The 18975-nt window shown below is 50.7% G+C and overlaps 2 long non-coding RNA genes across 3 annotated transcripts; one reads left to right on the plus strand and one right to left on the minus strand.

Annotated features, from left to right (window-relative positions):
• Window positions 1-518: 518 nt before the first annotated feature.
• LOC310674012 lies at window positions 519-3582 on the minus strand. Of its 2 annotated transcripts, none has more exons than XR_014509309.1 (3): window positions 3488-3582; window positions 2858-2980; window positions 519-805 (listed from the first exon to the last, which is right to left on the minus strand). It is a non-coding gene; the product is annotated as an uncharacterized lncRNA (long non-coding RNA). The 2 variants fall into 2 exon arrangements; XR_014509310.1 differs by having other exon boundaries at window positions 519-821.
• A 13211-nt stretch (window positions 3583-16793) lies between these two features.
• Window positions 16794-18726, plus strand: LOC310674000. The gene is made up of 3 exons (XR_014509296.1): window positions 16794-16922; window positions 17523-17654; window positions 18407-18726. It is a non-coding gene; the product is annotated as an uncharacterized lncRNA (long non-coding RNA).
• Window positions 18727-18975: the final 249 nt, after the last annotated feature.

Genomic DNA, 18975 nt, shown 5'->3' on the forward strand with positions numbered 1-18975 from the left:
CATCAGAAGGCAGTCCTCTATAGGGAGGTTCTTTAATGTTTAATGTGTTATGATGTTTTTGTATATATATTTGAGCCATACAGAGCGGCTCGGGCAATGCAGACAGATGGGTGGAGTATTATTATTATTATTATTATTATTATTATTATTATTATTGAATAGCACATCAATATTTTCATGGCAGAAATGTTGCAGGGTATGTCCCCAAACTTTTTTCAGCTCTGCTCAATTCCTGTTTGTGAAACATCCTTCCCTGTGCAGCTGCCCAAGGAAGCAGCTCAGTTGGAGGAGAGACACAGAGAAAGGGGGAGGGGAGAACCCAGGGGGAGGTGGGGGCCTACAATGTGAGAAATGTCCCTGTGCAAAGCCATGTTTGGAAAAGAACCACAAAGCCTGGATGGCTCCACTGACTGGCAGAGAGAGAGAGAGAGAGAGAGAGAGAGGGGGGGTCTGAGAGCCTGACCAAAAAAGTCCCCGCAACCCAGCACACATTTTCACACCATGAACCAACACAAAGGTTTCCAATGCTTGCATTTATTAAAAAGAAGAAGCTAAAGCATTTTTGCAGGCAAACCAAATCCAAGCTCCAATCCCGAGCCCACTTACTAAGGAGTCAGGCCCCACTGGCCACAGAGGGGCTTACTCATGAGTAGACAGGCAGACAGGATGGCTCCCTCTTGACTCCTTCAGCAGCATCAAGCAAAGCGGTTTCTTCCCCAGCAGAGATGGGGGTGCAGTCGAGGCAGCTGCACATCAGAGGAGAGCAGGGTGGTCTTCCTTTCACCAGAGGTCTTGCACCGGAGATCTGTAGAATTACCGCACTGTGGGAGGAGGAGACACTGTTAATATGGGTGGTGATGGTGGTTCTGAAAACCCAGACCAGTGAAATATACTCGGAGTCAAGAGTGGATTTAATGCTCTTTATTCAGCTCATAGTGGTGAGGAGGAATGGAAGTTCCCCTGAAATGTCTGCTTTATATACATTATTTACACAATGGGCCCCATGTGATTGGCTAATTCCGGGATTCACCTGTAGGCCAATAAGGTTGAGGATTCACTACCACCTGGAGCTGGATTGGGTGGCTCCTGCGGACCAATCAGACTGCTGCCTTTTGAATCCTATTCAACTCAGTACATAACAACCAGTGACTCCAACTGGGAGGCAGAAGAGAGAAAAGGGAGGCAGAACTGCTGTTCTCAGAGTTCAAATTGCCCGAAGAAGAAGAAGAAGAAGAAGAAGAAGAAGAAGAAGAAGAAGAAGAAGAAGAGTTTGGATTTGATATCCCGCCTTTCACTCCCCTTCAAAGCGGCTAACATTCTCCTTTCCCTTCCTCCCCCACAACAAACCCTCTGTGAGGTGAGTGAGGCTGAGAGACTTCAGAGAAGTGTGACTGGCCCAAGGTCACCCAGCAGCTGCATGTGGAGGAGCGGGGAAGTGAACCCTGTTCGCCAGACTACGATTATACCGCTCTCCACCACCACACCACACTGGCTCAGAGGCTCAGAGGTTCTGTTTTGCAGAGGGTTGGACTAGATGTCCCCTTGGTGACTCCCAATGCTACACTTCTATTCTATGAGTGTAGGAGAGACCTCTGGGCATTTCATATATGCACTTTGGGGAATTTGAGTGGGGCTTGGCTGCCATACAGACATTTTTTCCCCTAATGTGGTTCTTTTTTCCTTCTTCTTTTTATAAACAACAACCCCAGGAGAGGACACATTTGAGCAGATCACTTTGAGTGTGTGTTGTTGTGGATTTAACACTTTCCCTTCCAACTCTACAATTCTGTGATTCAATAATCACCTTCACAGAGATGTTTCACACAGGTTCCCTTTGCTATCTGAGGAGGGTCAGCGACTGAGCCCCCACCCTCTCATATGCCAAAGAGCTGTTCTTTGAGCCAATGGAGGCATTCTTTCCCTAAGATTTTTTTCAGTGAATCCGGGGACACTTTAATTAATTAAATACTACACGTTCAGGACGTTGATGCTGCAGCAGAGGGGTGGCCACCACCTTGACCTCAATCGCCACGTTTCCCCTTCCTCCGAGGCTTCTCCTCCCCCCTTTATTAAATTGTATTGTTACCATTCACATTAATACACCATACAGAAAAAGAAAATAAATTTCCATCACCACCAAAGAAATAAAGAGAAATAGTACATCAACTAGTAACCTTCAAAACACAAAATAAATGTGGTCTTTTTCTATCTACCAGACTCCAAGGCTTCTATCTCCTTTTTCATGAGCCTGGGCAGCCCCTGAGTTCTTGCTTGTTCAGTGGTGGTGGTCATGGGGAAGTGGTGCACAGTGGGTCAGGCATGGAAGGCAGAGAAGGAGGGCCGAGAGCAGCAGTGGGGGTGAGGCTTGGGCAGTGCAATGCCTCCCTTCCCATTGGAGCACCCCAATCCCATTCCTACCTGCGTGCAATTAGGTGGGGGCAGGGATCCCTCAACCGGGAAGGGAGGCTTCCCGTTGCCTAACTGAGAGATCCCTGCCCCCTCCTGCTTGCATGCAAGATCTGATAGGCAGTGTGAAGCCTCCCTTCACACCTGAGAGATCCTCGCCCTGCTCCTGCTTGCATGCAAGTAGGAGTTGGGAGGCTTCTCCAACAGGCAGCATGAAGCCTCCCTTCGCAGCTTAGTTGCTGGGGTCAGGGAAGGTGGAGGCAGCCTGGAAGCTGCATCTTAGAGCTCCTGCACCACCATCATATGGGGACTTCCCAGCAGCTCCTGAAGCCAGCCAGCCAACTGCTCCGGGCTGCTGAGACTGCCGCTGCTGCATTTCCTGGGCACATTTGGGGTCATGAGACACCTTTGACTAATTTTGGGGGAACAGCTAAGCTTTGATTTAACTCACCGTGACGGCAACACACTCGGCCTCCTGTACATCTAGCAACTGGCCTAGGGCACCGTCTTACGCATCTCCCTCCGAGCTGTGCACATCTCTGATTAGGACATTGAGCTTGGGCTCTGGTGAAATCTGCAGGAGGAAAAAGAAGACTGTGAAGGCTCTCTCTTGCAGGACTGACCTCCTACACCTTCCACAACTTCTTCCACAGTGGCCCTGCTGGCTTGGACACCCGGAGGGCACCAGGTTGGGGAAATCTGGTGCAGGAAGAATGCAGGGCTGGAGCAGAGAGTCAGTCCCTTCTGCTGCCTCCCTGCACCTCCAGGACAGGGTCTGAGCCAAGGTGGTAGGGAAGGCTGCGTCAGAGTCACTGGCTTAACTGGGCGGCCACTGGCAAACTGGGAGAGAGAAGCCCCCTTGCCCAGGAAACTGGCCCGTTCTTTTACCCACCGGAAAGCATCCTCTTCTCCCAGGGTCCAACCAGAAGCCCCATTTGGGAAACTCTCCACGAGGACAGAGGAGCAAGATCCCACCTCTTTGGGAGTCACAGCAAGTGGTGGTCAGAGTCAGGTTTAAAAGGAAGAAAGCTGAGAGCTGTGGAGCTGCTCAGAGAAGAAGCATGTGAGAAGAAGGCCATACCTGGAGCCAGCAGCATCAAGAAGAGGACGGCAACAGAGAGGAGGCAGAAGATCTTCATGGTTGGAGGTTGGTGGGAATACTGGAGATGCCAGAAGCCAAGTGGAAGAGCAATTGCCAGGGGAAGGAGAGGTCCCTCTACTTATAGGTGACTGGAGGACTGATGAAACCTTGTCGGATGCCAACCGTTGTTTGCAGGATGGATGTGGCAAGCTCTGAGTTTCATGTGCCAAGGAGCAGCCAGATACCACAGAATCAATGACTTATAGAGCTTTCAGCTTTGGAAGGTACCCCAAGAGTCATCTAGTCCAACCCCTGCAATGCATTAGCACCCTGGACAGGTGAGGCCCCTCAGGTGAGCTCTTTCTTCCCATCATCTGAGTGACACTCACCTAAGTCACCAGGTTTAGTTCAGGTGATGCTCTCCTCCCCCTCCCTCCCTGCTTCCATCCCATCATATCACCATGGGCTCAGTTCCAATTTTCTCTACAAGCCAATTCTTCTAGTGGATTGCACACAGTGGAGTATATATATCTGTTTAGGGCATTGCCTAAAAGGAAGTGGGTGACACCTGACCCACAGACACCTGAGAAGGGTGTGATTTTGAAGTCCACCCCCTCTCACACCAACCCACATTCATCCTGCATTGATTTTGAAAGTCTCTGCAGAGCTTCTTCCACGTGGAGTTTTGCCCTCCATGTCTTGCTTCTCAGCTCCTCCTGACGGGTCCTTTGAGCCATCCAATCTCTGCCTTTCACCTTCCCAGACAAGTAATAAACAGAGGAGTCACAGCATGACTAGCCCAGAATAGAATCAGAGCTAAGAAAAGTACAACCCAAATGTGCTCTTGGGGGAGGGAAAAAGTCAAGGGAGTGGTGCCCCCACTTTCATGCCATGCCTGAAGAGCAACCCAAAGGGAATCATCCTTTGGGACTGCTCAATGGCAGCCAGCAATCAGTGTATACCATCATTAGGGCCATTAACCCCAGAGCTGGAAAAAACCCATAGATACAAAACATTTAAAAGGCTGTACTCAGAAGGAGTCCATGCTTCAGATAAGGAGCAAGCAGAGGAATAAAAGCCGGTGAGGACCGTTGGGACATGAGAGCAGGTGGAGATGCTAGGAGGTTTCCCCACTTCCCATTCCAACACCCCAGGAATCCTCAGCCTGAAGTTGGCATCTTGTGCCTCTATGGCCTCACAAGAGGTCTTCCTGAGAAGGCAATGTGTTCTACTTCACATACCTTAACAAGTGGTCAGCCAGCTCTGCTGGATCTGGGGAGCCTCCTGCTCCTTCTGTGGAGTGGAGCCCTGGACCTCTGCCCCAAATCCAACCCTGATGGCCTCTCTCCTCTTGCCTGCAAGTGAGTTGGCATCCTGCTCCACATCAGCAACCTGTGGGGTGTTGACACCTGGGGGCTTTGGCCAAAAGGTGATTCATATTGAGGGTGCCTTCAGTTCCTTCTCATTCCAGCGGTCCTGTACCCATGGGGGGTTAGAATCTAAGAGAGGAGGTCAGAACTGGTCAGACAAGTTTTTTTTATAAGGCAATGACTCTGGCGGCAACTAGAGTGTCCTCATGAGCATCTCAAAAGAACGAGTCAGGTTGCAAGAGCGGCAACTGAGTGAAGGGGTCCTTCTGACTAATGGGTGGGCCTTTCCTCCACCCCCAGCCCCTAGCTGCCTAGTGTTGCCCCCTCTCCAGAACTCTTGCTGAGGAGATGCAAGAGAAAAGGCCTCAGGTGATGAATCCTAAGCTGTGACTGAAAAGGAGGGAGTTTTTTTTGGGGGGGGGTGCATTGAAGCCATGCATTTTATGCTCAGGCTGTCTATATGTGTAAATAACACCAGATATCCTAAAGACAGCACAGCCTCCGCTGACCTTCATTCCAAGGAAACCGAACTCTGGGCAAACACGGGAACTCATGGATTTTCTCACCACTCAGGGAGTTGAGTGCTGCGTAACAATATTTCAAAGGAACTTGAAATGTGTTATTTGCCCCCTTTCTGCTCCATCCCTGAATCTGTTTGCATGGAAAGGGATCTCTTTGACCATTGTCTTTGGCATTGCTGCTCCCCATTCCCACCATTCCACACACCCCAATATCACCTTCTGATCTGGGCTAATTCCAAATTTCCCTGGGCTGCATCTGCCAGTTGCTTCACCCAACTTTGCTGCCTGTGGGCATCCGATGGAGCAACGCTTGTCCGTTAACTTGAAGCAAGACCAGGTGGGGAAATGGGACTTAGCCCTGTGACCACAGGTTCCTCACCTTGCCTGCTGGGTTTGAACTTCGGGCTCTTGGGAAAGGATGCTGAAGACATCTCCTGGGGCCCATCTCTGTGGAGATTGCAGAAGACCTGCAACTGCCTGCTAAATGTTACAGGCACAGCCCAGACCAACAGCTCACAGCAAGCACTGATATTTCTCTCCACTCCCCAAAATGAAATATGAAATATCTCTGTGTTGTCCCCTTCCTCCTGTTCCTGGGAGCCAATGTGGGGACTTCCCAGTGTTGAGGGGGACCTCCAGCACCCCTTGCCCCACAAGCCAGAAGGGCCACCGGCCAGGAGTAATGAGAGATGCAGTCCACAAATATCTGACAGTCCCAACACTAGCTGCCCCTCAAGTAAAATGGGGAGGGAACAGCAAGAAATGGTCTGCACCCAAAATAGAGCAAAAAGGGGAAGGGGAGACATCTCAAGATTCTGGATAAAGTCATAGCTATGCCCGTGGATTTATCCATGACCAAACCCCTGGGTGTGGCTGGCCCAAACTGCCCCACAGATATTCTCACGCTCTTTTGTAAACTACTCTGGATCTTTTTACAAGCAAGTAGCATATGAATGCAAAATCTCCTCTCACCTTTGGCCTCACATGGTCTTGCAGGCTGGGGGCGACGGGAATTGTAGTCCCAAACATCTGGAGAGCACCAGGTTTCTGAAGACTGTGTTTGACCCAGGTGTGAGTTGTGCCTTGCGTCCAGATCTCCCGTCCCCATTCCTACAAGTCCCCATCCCTACAAGGACTTCAAGACTATCGTTCTCACTCTCTGCCTTTGTGGACATTTCTCTGCTTCCTTGTCTTCTGCAGAAACTGGTGGAGACCCTGCGTTGGGAAGGCCTGTGGGCTGTGCTCATCCTCCCCTCTCCCCGCAAGATTTCCAAAGACCCCTGAAGGTGTCACAACCCCCAGTGACCTAGAAACACGGAGAAGCTCCCCACCTCCGCTCTGCCCTGGAGTCTCCGGCATGCAGCCCAGAAGCTCTTCCACCTGGTCTCTCGGTTGCCTTCCTCCTCCTGCTCCTGGGAGCGCCAGGTAAGGTGGAGAGGGAGACTCTCCTTCTCAGAGTTAACGGGCTAGGGTAAGTGGTAGCCAGGGTGGTGCCTTCCAGATGTTGATGGGGACCCCCAGCTCCCTTCCGCCCCACAAGCCAGAAGGGCTAGCAGCAGGAATGATGGGAGATGCACTCCAGCTATGCCCATAGGATGATGGGGAGATAATAGCAAGGAATGGCCAGCACCCGGAGAAAGGAAGAAGAAGGTGATGCTTGATGTAATTTTATTGAACAACAAATCCCTTTGGCTGATATAAATATAGGCCTTCACCAGGCATCCAAATTCATTGTTCAAACAAAGTGCAGGAATCTTGCATAAGAAAATATTTCTTTCCCTGACTTTGCTATCAGCTGACATCCCTGATCTTTCAAATATGAAAAGGAATATGCATGGAACCCCCCAAGTTGCTATGAAATCAAACTGTTGCTCTTTCTTCACTCTTGCTGGAGTTCTCTGTGGGGTTGCTCAGGAGTGGGGCGTGGGGGGGGGGGAATAAAGTCAGTTCAAGTTGCAGGACAGCCTACAAATTTTGCACTTTCCGGACAATATGCAAGCCGGAACCAAGTTGAACTTCCAAATCTGCTCTAATCTGAATTTTGCAATGCAGTTCTCCAGTCAAGTAATGTAGATGAAGGAAATAACTGCAGAATTGGAAAAATTTGCAAAAAAAATGCTGATTAGTTTTCAGGAGAATGTTTCTGTATTTTAAGGCAGTTTGGGAAAATGAAACTGTGAAAAATTGAAATTGACCAAATTGCCCTCCTCTCTCCCCTTTTAGCTGCTGTTTTCAGATTGCTCTGTATTTTAGTGTGTGGACCAATGTTGCTTTGATGCTTTGAGCAAATCCTTTGTGAAATGGAAGAAGCAGGGCATGCATTTCAGAACTGAAATGATTAGATCTGAAACATCGTGTCCTGTGGGAGTGGGTGGGTGGCAGATTTTCTAAGGGGAACTTGAAGTTTCTCCAAGTCCACATGCTGTGGTGGTATTCCAAAACATCTGGAGGGGAACAGGTCTAAAAAAGAGTGATGCGCCAGCTGTTTGGTTTCCACGTTCTTTCTGGCAGGAGCTCCAATGGCTGTTGACAGCATCATCTCTCCCTCTAAGAACTTGCAACAAAGGGGAGCCACCACCATTCAGATCCTCAAGCTCACCTTGACTTCAGCTCTCATCTGGTGGCCTTTTCCATCAAGATCGCCAGCAGGGAACCCAGAATGAGAATGGAATTGCTGCAACTCACCTTGAACTCCAGGGCAAAACATCCCTTGACGTGAATGGCTCCAGAGAAACCCTTTGCCCTGGGAGTGTTTATCAGATGCTGACACACTGCCCTCCAGAATGCCTAGGCTACCAAGCAGCGAGATCAGTGGGGCAGGTTGCGTGTGGGGAAAAGGTGAAAGAGATGCAGGGGTTTCCTAATGGGAGGTAAGGCGGGTTCATATAGGAGTGCAATGGAGATGTGATGGGAATCTGAGTGTCGGGAGATTCGGGAGAGATAAAACCAAGGGCTTCTTCATGCAGCTTGTAGTGAAACTATGGAACTCCCTCGCCCAGGAGGCAGGGATGACCACTGACTCGGATGGCCTGAAATGCAGACCAGGGGCTGCTGGGCATGAGGGAGATGCTCTGCCTCTGCGGTGAGAGGCCAGAACGCTTCTTAATGCCAGTTCCTGGGAATCCCATGTGATTCATGGCCATTGGTAGCCTACAAGGAGGACCTGAGTGAACACCACTCTCCCCACTTGTGATTCTGGGCCAATGATGTTCAGAGGCCTCCTGTGTCCAGCAGGGGAGGGAGAAAGTAGCCATCTTGGCTGGTAGCCATGGGCAGCCTTCTCCCCCAAGGACCCGTATCTCCTGCCTTATCTTCATTGCTGGCTGAGTGCATTTCGGAAAATGCATTCTTCTAGGACAGTGAGTGGTGCCATCCCGGTTGTGTGGTTGTTTTTGCAAACATGGCTTTGCAGAAGAGCATTTCTCACATTGTGGGCCCACCCCTTGCTTCTCCTTGTGCCTCTTTCTCCACATCTCCTCTCCAACTGCCGCGCTTCCTTGGGCAGTTGCACACAGAGGGACGGGATGTTTCCTAAGCAGGACTTGACCAGGGCAGAGAAAGCGGGGAGGAGGTGGAGAAAGAAGAAGCAGATTTCACCAGAGCCCAATGTGATAATTGGAGATGTCAATGTCTTGGGGGGGGGGAGATGCCAAAAATGGTGTGGGAGGCCTCGTTTTTTGGGTTCAATTGGCCTATTATGTTGCCGTTAAGGTGAGCTATAAATGCAAACATTGGAAAAATCTGTTGTGAAAACGTGTGTGGGGAGGGGGGATTTTGGGGGTCAGACTCTACTATCCGAGGTGTCACACATACAAACACAAAAACACAGAGTCACCATTGTTAGTCCTCAACATTATCTGGCGAACTCCAGGCTCCTCATCCTTGTCTTCTTAAGGAAGGGGGTCTGATGGATGTCCAAAGCCTCATTTTCACCCAAGACAGGTGAGGCTCCTCAGGTGAGCTCCTCTTCCCCATCATCTGAGTGACACTCACCTAAGCCACCAGGTTTGGTTCAGGTGATGCTCTTCTTCCCCTCCCTCACTTCTTCCATCCCATCATACCACCATGGGCTCAATTCCAATATCCCCCGCAAGCCAATGCTTTTTCTGTGGGAATGTTCTGGGGTGCAGGAGAGGATATATTGACTAATTATATCCTTATCCAACTTGTGCTAACAAGTTCCCAAAATATCAGCAGAGTTTATAGACATTCCCCTTTACGTTCGCAACGGTAACGCTTGCACAGGTTCGCTAGAACCTCTATAATAATTACTCTGGTAATTTCCCCTTTTGTTCCCTCTTAAAATACAAGACACAACACAGTCTTCATAAAAGTATAAAAGAGTTTACTCACGTTCTGTTCACAATATGATCCCAGAAGGCAGACAGGCTTAAAAAGGTAAAATACACTCAGAATCTATCTTATGGAAGATAGTCCCTTAGTCCTCTCTTGGCTGAGAGCCAAGAGAGCATCCTTAGATGTTTCCTCATCGAAGGAAGATGGCAGAGAGAGAGAGAGAGAGAGATGGCTGCCTGCCCTGTGCTTTTACATTTACCTGCACAGGTGAGGCCACACCCACCTCTGGTCACATGCGGAGGAAGTCCGTCCCCAGGAAGTTTACTTCCCTGAGTGAGTGCCTGAGGGCCCTGCTCCTTTCTGCCACTTACCACCTGGCCTAGGGCGGGGCTGACGGGCCTCACAAGGACTGTTCCTGCCACCTACTATCTGGCCCAGGGTGGGGCCTCACAAGGACAGTTGTTGCCTCTGATGCTGCTACTGCCCAGGAGGACCCGGAGGTGGTCCAGAGTTCTTTTTTAACATGTTTTTAAATCTCCCTTTCCCTTTAGATTTTTTATATATGGGGGTGGGATGGATGTTTGGGTGGGCTTGGGAATTTGTTAGTTTTTGACGAATCTGTAATTTTGGCAGTTTTTATTTGTATTGTTTTATTGTTTCTGGGCTGTTTTTGTTTTTTGTACTTATTGTTTTAAGGTTTTATTGTGTTAGGCTGCGGAAGAATAACATTAATTGCCATCAATGGAGGCCACTATGAGGCTTGGGATTCCTACCGTGGAGGGGCGAGGGAGGTATGGCGGTGGGGGCAGATATTATAGGCGAAGGGGATCGAGATATGGATATGCTCGTACCCCTTCCAATCTGCGCCCCATCCCGAGGGACGAGGGTAGGGTGAGCAAGGATAACTCACCTCCGTCACTGGTGTTGTGCAATGCCAGGTCTATAGGCAACAAAACTGCCACCCTGCGAGATTTCTTCATCTCGCAGGGGGTCGACCTGGCTTGTGTGACGGAGACCTGGGTGCGCAAAGGGGCAACAGTTACCTTGCGAGAGATGGCGCCCCCGGGTTTCTCTGTCCTCCACCAGTCGCGGACTGTGGGCCGGGGGGGAGGGGTGGCATTATTAATCCGGGAAGATTGTCCTTTCAGGGCTCTACCATCGCCATCGATCCCTGGCATTGAATGTGTTGGCCTAGTGTGGGGCTCCGAGGAGAGCTTGGCTGTCTGGCTGGTGTACCGGCCACCTAGCGCACCAGCAGCCACCCTGTCAGGCCTATTGGAGGCGGTGGCCGGCTGGGCCTTGGAGTTCCCTAACCTATTGGTATTGGGGGACTTCAACATCCATGCTGATGCCACTCCCTCCTCACAGGCTCTGGACCTGGTGTCTTCCATGGCGACACTAGGGCTCTCCCAGTTTGTTTCGGGCCCCACACATCAAGCAGGTCACACGCTGGATTTGATCTTTGGCGTAGGTATAGATGTGATCATGTCTCCTTCGATGAAGGTACCATGGTCTGATCACTACGCTCTGAAAGCCAGGATTGACTTTCCACCCCCACCCTGCTTAGGTGGCGAGCCAATTTGGGCTCGCCCGCAGAGGCTGATGGACCCTGATAGATTCCGCCAAGCCTTGCGGGACCTTGCTCCCCCTGGCGACTCATTGACTGAGCTTGTTGAGGGCTGGAATATCCAGCTCCTGGCAGCCATCGATGAGATCGCACCTAAGCGCCCTCTGCGACCCCGCAGAAACCGGGCTCCCTGGTTTACCGAGGAGCTCCGGAAAATGAAGCGGGACCTCAGACGGCTAGAGCGAGTATGGCGGGGTGCCCGTGACGGAGCCTCAAGAACATCTTATAGGGCTTTTATGAAAACCTATGAGATGGCGGTGAAGGCTGCTAAGAAGTCTTACTTCTCGGCCTCCATTGCATCCGCTAGCTCTTGCCCGGCGCAATTATTTAGGATAATCAGGTCTTTAACGTCCCTTGAGGGACAGCCAAATTTAAATAACAATTTGACACATAGCTGTGAGGCATTTGCGAGCTTTTTTGCGGAGAAGGTCTTGTTGCTCCGCCATGACCTCCCTGCCAATTTGGATACAATAAAGGAACTGGAGGCCCCTCGACTGTCCTCGGGTCCAGTATTGGACCACTTCAACCGGATATCCCCAGCCGATGTGGACAGACTCCTCCGAGCTGGAAAGCCCACCACCTGTCCTCTCGACCCGTGCCCGTCTTGGCTGATTAGAGCGTGTCCAGACGAGGTGCGGGCCCTCCTGGGGGATATCATCAATTTGTCCCTTGGCACGGGGACATTCCCAGGAGAATTGAAGGAGGCAGTGGTGCGCCCGCTCTTAAAGAAAACATCATTAGATCCTTTAGATCTATCCAATTACCGCCCAGTTTCGAATCTTCCGTTCCTGGGTAAGGTGATTGAGAGAGCGGTTGCTGAACAGCTTGGTGGGTTTCTGGATGAAACATCGGCTCTCGACCCATTCCAGTCCGGCTTCCGCGCTGGTCATGGGACCGAGACGGCTCTGGTTGCCCTAACAGATGATCTTCGTAGACAGCTGGATCGAGGTGGGTCGGGGCTGCTGATTCTTCTAGATCTGTCAGCAGCTTTTGACATGGTCGATCACGAACTTCTGGACCACCGCCTTGCCGACGTGGGGATTCAGGGCACAGCCCTTCAATGGCTGCGCTCGTTTCTCTCTGGTCGGGGACAGAGGGTGGCGCTTAGGGGGGAATTGTCATCGCGCCACTCCTTGGTGTGTGGAGTACCTCAGGGTGCGATACTCTCCCCAATGCTTTTCAACATCTTTATGCGCCCCCTCGCCCAGCTTGTCCGGAGTTTTGGGCTGGGTTGCCATCAGTATGCTGATGACACCCAACTCTATCTGTTGATGGATGGCCATCCTGACTCGGCCCCAGACACACTGACCAGATGTCTGGAAGCTGTGGCTGGATGGCTACGTGGGAGCCGGTTGAAGTTAAATCCTTCGAAGACAGAGGTCCTGTGGCTGGGACGGGACGATATGGGATTGAGGGGGCAACTCCCATCTCTTGCGGGGGTGCAATTAGTGCCAGCACCGTCCGTTAAGAGTTTGGGTGTAATCTTCGACACCTCCCTTTCAATGGAGGCGCAGATTGCAGCTACAACAAAGTCGGCATTTTTCCATCTCCGCCAAGCTAAGCAGTTGGCTCCTTACCTCTCTCGCCCTGACCTAGCCACTGTGATCCACGCGACGGTCACCTCCAGACTGGATTATTGTAACTCGCTCTACGTGGGGCTGCCCTTGAGACTGACCCAGAAACTCCAGCGGGTGCAGAATGCTGCAGCGAGACTCCTTACAGGGTCTTCGCTGCGAGATCACATTCACCCGGTGCTATACCAGCTGCACTGGCTCCCGGTGGAGTACAGGATCAGGTTTAAGGTGCTGGTTTTAACCTTTAAAGCCCTATACGGCCTAGGACCCTCGTACCTACGGGACCGCCTCTCCTGGTATGCCCCACAGAGAAACTTACGGTCTTCAAATAAAAACATCTTGAAGGTCCCAGGCCACAGAGAAGTTAGGCTGGCCTCAACTAGAGCCAGGGCTTTTTCGGCCGTGGCTCCGATCTGGTGGAACACTCTGTCACAAGAGACCAGGGCCCTGCGGGACTTAACATCTTTCCGCAGGGCCTGCAAGACAGAACTGTTCCACCAGGCCTTTGGCCAGGGCACAGCCTGACTCCCTCCATTGGCAATCTTCGCAGAGCTCTGGCCCAATGGTTGCCAGTGGCTTGAATTAATTAATTTTATAATGAATGATTTTAAAGTGTTGTTTGTGCTGTTTTACTGTTGTTAGCCGCCCTGAGCCCGGCTTCGGCTGGGGAGGGCGGGATATAAATAAAATTTATTATTATTATTATTATTATTATTGCTAGACAGACATCCCTCCCCATGTTCTAACATGTACACTCTAGGAATGTTGTCATTGACTGCTCCTGTGTTTTACATCCCACATTTTCTGGGTTACTCACAGTGGAGTTTAGGATGCTGACCGAAAGGAAGTGGGAATTGCACTTTGGCAACTAGCAATAAATCCCTCCATTAGCTCCAGAGCCAGGAAATGTCCACTGCTGGAAAATATTTTTTCCAGAAGCAATTGTTGCTTCAGATAAGAAGCAAGCAGAGGTTAAAGGGCAAATGAGCCCCTCAAAATGTGGTTCAGCCAGCCCTGCTGGATCTGGGGTTCCTCCTCCTCTTTTTGCTAAGTGGAGCCCTGGACCTCTGCCCCCAATCCAGCCCTGATGCCACCTCTCCTCTCCTCTCCTCTTGCTTGCAAGTGAGTTGGCATCCTGCTCCACATCCGCAACCTGTGAGGTGTTGACACCTGGAGGCTTAGGCAAAAAGCTTGCTCATCTTGCTGTGGATCAGGGAGTGCCCTTCATCTCTTCCAATTCTTGGGGTCCTGATCCCACAGAGGGTTACAATCTCAAAGAGGAGTTTGCTGAGCTAGTCAGACAACTTTCTTTGTAGGGCTAGGACCTTGGCTGGCCACTGGAGTGTCCTCATCAGCATCTCAAAAGAATAAACCACAGCGCAGTTTAAAATACAAAAACATCAAAATGCATACCATATTAAGAAAACAAACAATAACACCCACACATAGTGTAAAAGACCATTTTCCCATTAGTCCAAGGCTGGAAGAAGAGGAATGTTTTTGCCTGGCACCTAAAGGAGCAGAGTGAACTTCCCAGGGAAGAGCAATCCACAAACAGGGAGCCACCACAGGAAAGACCTCGTCTCATAGTGCGGCCTTCCAGGTCTCTTGCAAAGGAGGCACATGAAGAAGGGCTTCTGATGATGATCTCAGGGTCCAGGTCAGTTCATATGGGGAGAGGCGTCCCTTGAAATATTTGGTCCTGAGCCCACGTGGAGTGTGAGAGCGGAGTTGGAAGCAGCCTGGAAGCTGGAGACACAGATTTCTGTTTCCTGAGGAGGGGATCCAAAGCTGTGAGGAACGGAGAAGGATGATTGGGGGGGGGGAGTGTTAATGCTGTGACCCCATCCATTTTATGCTCATGCTCTCTCTATATGTTCAAAAAAATCTATATCTCCGCTCACATTCAAGGAGACCCAACTCTGGGCAAATACAGAAACTCCTGGGTTTTCTGAATATTCAGCAATTTGGGTGCTGTGTAACAATATTTTCAAGGAATCCTAAAATGTGTTATTTGCCCATTTTCTCCAGTTCCATCCCTGAATCTGTTTGCATGGAAAGGGATCTCTTTGTCAGTGCTGTTCCCCACTCCCACCATTCCACACACCCCAATATCGCCTTCTGATCTGGGCTAATTCCCAAGTTCACTGTGCTGAATCTGGCAGTTGCTTCACCCAACTTTGCTGCCTGTGGGCATCGGATGGAGCAACGCTTGTCCGTTAACTTGAAGCAAGACCAGGTGGGGAAATGGGACTTAGCCCAGTGACCACAGGTTCCCCACCTTGACTGCCTGGTTTGAACTTCAGGCTCTTGGGAAAGGATGCTGAAAACATCTTCTGGAGCCCATTTCTGTGGAGATTGCAAAAGACCAGCAACTGCCTGCTAAATGTTACAGGCACAGCCCAGACCAACAGCTCACAGCAAGCACTGATACTTCTCCCCTTTCTCCAAAATTAAACAGAAAAGCCTTGTCCTCACTTTGGGTGCCCACTTTTGTAATTCCCCCCCCCCCCATATATTCACAACAATGCACAGAATTTTAAACCAGTGTCAGCCAGAACTGTTGAAACAAAGCATCCAGAAAGCAACACAAATACCATAAAAGCAGCACAACACACAAACCCACACATAGACAGCAGGGCAGTGCTCAAAGAGTGTCCAGGAAAAGAGAAGGTCAAGGCTGCTTTTCCCTTGGAAAAATGGATCCGGAGAGCATAGAAGGGCAACAGAACAGTTTGGTGTGGGACCTATGGGGATGTATCCAAGGCCACAGACTTCCACTTGTGGATGGTAATCCCAGATTTTGTCCCCTGCAGACCCATTGCATCCTCAGAATCCTTTCCAAAGTATTGGGCAATGTGGGACAATAGCCTCCAGATTTGGGTGGTGCCTAGGGAGAGGAGAGGATGCAGAACTCAGTTTGTGAAGTTAGGGACAACCTGTTGAGTTGGAGAGGGTGGTGAGAAAGCCCAAGCGGAAATGTTTCCATAAGATTCTCAGGACTGATCCTGAGAAGAGCCCTGCAGCTGGGTGAGGCCAAAGGAACCTCTAGTTGGGCCCCCAAGCAGGTGTGGTGTTGGGAGATTACCTGGCTCTTGGGCACGGACTGCATGAGAACACCTCCATCAGGGCTGGACTATTTCCCAAAAAAACGTTTTGTACCTCAGCTGCATGTACTTTCTGCAACTATGCCTGATTTGGAACAGAGATGTCCTTCCAAGTGTTCTCCTTCCATGAATTCCACAAGGCAGTTCAATTAAGTAATGTGCACCAAAACGCATAAAGTGGTGTAATATGTATCCATATGGGTGAAAATAGCATGCAAGAATGTGGGGGGGGGGGAGCCTTGATGTGAGGACCCTGGCCCCATGCTGAACGGCTGCCCAACCAGTGTTTGGGGGGTGCACCTACCAGGAGCAGCCATGGCCAGGCACGCTCCCCCCTTGGTTTGGGAAATTGAGGAGGGAGGACAGCATGGCCCGTGAACCCTCGGTGCCCCATGCCTGCCCAGCAGTGATGGAGTCTAGAGCTGGGCTAGTGGGAAGGGTTTTGTTCACCCTCAGCACCCAGGCCCTGGTCCCGCCTGCAGAGCGCCCCCCCCCCCCAAGGGAACTCAAAATATGCTGTGCCACTGTGAGTAGAGAGCAAGACACAAACCAGCAGATTCACTTTCTGAGATGTTCAACAGTGGAACGGAGCCCTTCAGAAGGTGCCTGATTCTCCTTGCAGGAGGTTGGATGGGCACCTATCAGGGATGCTACAGCTGTGATGAAGTTGGACATGATGAACCTATGATTCTGTGGTCTTTGGCTGGTGCTTGGCACGTGCCCCTCAGGGCTTGCCACATCCATCCTGCAAACAACGGTTGGCATCCCACAAGATTTCATCAGTCCTCCAGTCACCTATAAGTAGAGGGAGCTTTCCTTCCCCTGGCAATTGCTCTTCCACTTGGCTTCTGGTACCTCCAGGATTCCCACCAACCTCCAGCCATGAAGATCTTCTGCCTCCTCTCTGTGGCCGTCCTCCTCTTGATGCTGCTGGCTCCAGGTATGGCCTTCTTCTCAGATGCTTCTTCTCTGAGTAGCTCCACAGCTCTCAGCTTTATTGTCTGCCATTTGCTGTGCCTCCCAAAGAGGTGGGATCTTGCCAATCTGTCTTCCTGGAGAATATCCCAAATGGGACTTCAGGTAGAACCTGGGAGAAGAGGATGCTGGACTCGATGGGCCCCCTTTGGCCAGATCCACCAGCCAGTCTCTTCTTATTACCTCATTTATGTGATCCATGGAAGCTCTTCCTTTCAAATCTGTAATAATGTGCTTCAGTAAACTCAGCTCTGCGGTGGGTAAAAGAACGGGCCAGTTTCCTGGGCAAGGGGGCTTCTCTCTCCCAGTTTGCCAGTGGCCGCCCAGTTAAGCCAGTGACTCTGACGCAGCCTTCCCTACCACCTTGGCTCAGACCCTGTCCTGGAGGTGCAGGGAGGCAGAAGAAGGGACTGACTCTGTGCTCCAGCCCTGCATTCTTCCTGCACCAGATTTCCCCAACCTGCTGCCCTCCGGGTGTCCAAGCCAGCAGGGCCACGGTGGAAGAAGTTGTGGAAGGTCAGTCCTGAGAGACAGAGCCTTCAAAGTCTTCTTTTTCTTCTTCCAGATTTCACCAGAGCCCAATCTAATTGCCTTCCAAGATGTCGACGGCAGGGAGGGATACTGCAACTTTTTAGGTGCCGGCCGCCCCAAAGGCAACTATTTCGGTGTACTCGTCAAGTGGTGTGTTGCCGTAGAGGTGAGTTAACTCTAATCTTAGTTTGTCTGGAAAATAAGTCAGTGGTGTCTCATGATCCCACATACATGAGACTCATTGCTCTCCCCCCCCCCCCCCGGCCACCTCCTTCTCTTAATCTTTACATCCACTGTCAAGGGGAACAATATTAGTGTGCACACTGGGGGGTGAAAATCCTTTCCTCTCCCCTTGCTGCCCCCATGAAAGCTCTCTGGCCCCTCAGCCACAACTCCCCTTAGCCTCCCTTGGCTGAAAGAACAGCTCTTCCTGGTGTGAGAGGGTGGGGGCTCAGTCGCTGACCCTCCTCAAATAGCAAAGGCAACCTGTGTGAAACATCCCTGTGAAGGTGGTTATTGAATCACAGAATTGTAGAGTTGGAAGGGAAAGAGTTCAATGCACAGCAACACAATGATCTCCTCAAATGTGTCCTCTCCTGGGGTTGCTGTTCACATAAAGAAGAAGAAGGAAAAAGAACCACATTAGAAAAAAAGTGTGTGTGGTAGCCAAGCCCCACTCAAATCCCACCTAGTGCATATATGTAATGCTCAGAGGTCTCTCCTACTATCATAAAATAGAAATGTAGCATTGGGGGGGACTGAAGGGGTCATCTAGTCCAACCCTCTGCAAAACAGACCCTCTGTGTGCAATTTGAACTCTGACAACAGCAGCTCTTCTGCCTCCCAGTTGGAGTCACTGGTTTGGGTTTTCTGAACCACCACCAGCACCCGTTTTAGCAGTGTTTCCTCTTCTCACAGGGGGCGGGTAACTCTGCAGATCTCCGGCGCAAGACCTCTGGTGAAAGGAAGACCACCCTGCTCTCCTCTGATGTGCAGCTGCCTCGACTGCACCCCCATCTCTGCTGGGGAAGAAACCGCTTTGCTTGATGCTGCTGAAGACGATGCTGGGAAGGAGTCAAGAGGGAGGCGTCCTGTCTGCCTGTTTACTCAGGAGTAAGCCCCACTGTGGCCTGTGGGTCCTGACTCCTTAGTAAGTGGGCTCGGGATTGGAGCTTGGATTTGGTTTGCCTGCAAAAATGCTTTAGCTTTTTCTTTTTAATAAATGCAAGCATTGGAAACCTTTGTGTTGGTTCATGGTGTGAAAACGTGTGCTGGGTTGCGGGTATTTTTTTTGTGAGTCAGGCTCTCAGACACACTCTCTCTCTCTCTCTCTCTCTCTCTCTCTCTCTCTGCCAGTCAGTGGTGCCATCCAGGCTTTGTGGTTCTTTTCCAAACATGGCTTTGCACAAGGGCATTTCTCACATTGTAGGCCCCCACCTCTCCCAGGGGTCTCCCTGCCCCTTTTTCTGTGTCTCCCCTCCAACTGA

The sequence above is a fragment of the Podarcis tiliguerta genome (genome assembly GCF_965153285.1).
Source record: "Podarcis tiliguerta genome assembly, chromosome: 3".
Lineage (NCBI taxonomy): Eukaryota > Metazoa > Chordata > Lepidosauria > Squamata > Lacertidae > Podarcis > Podarcis tiliguerta.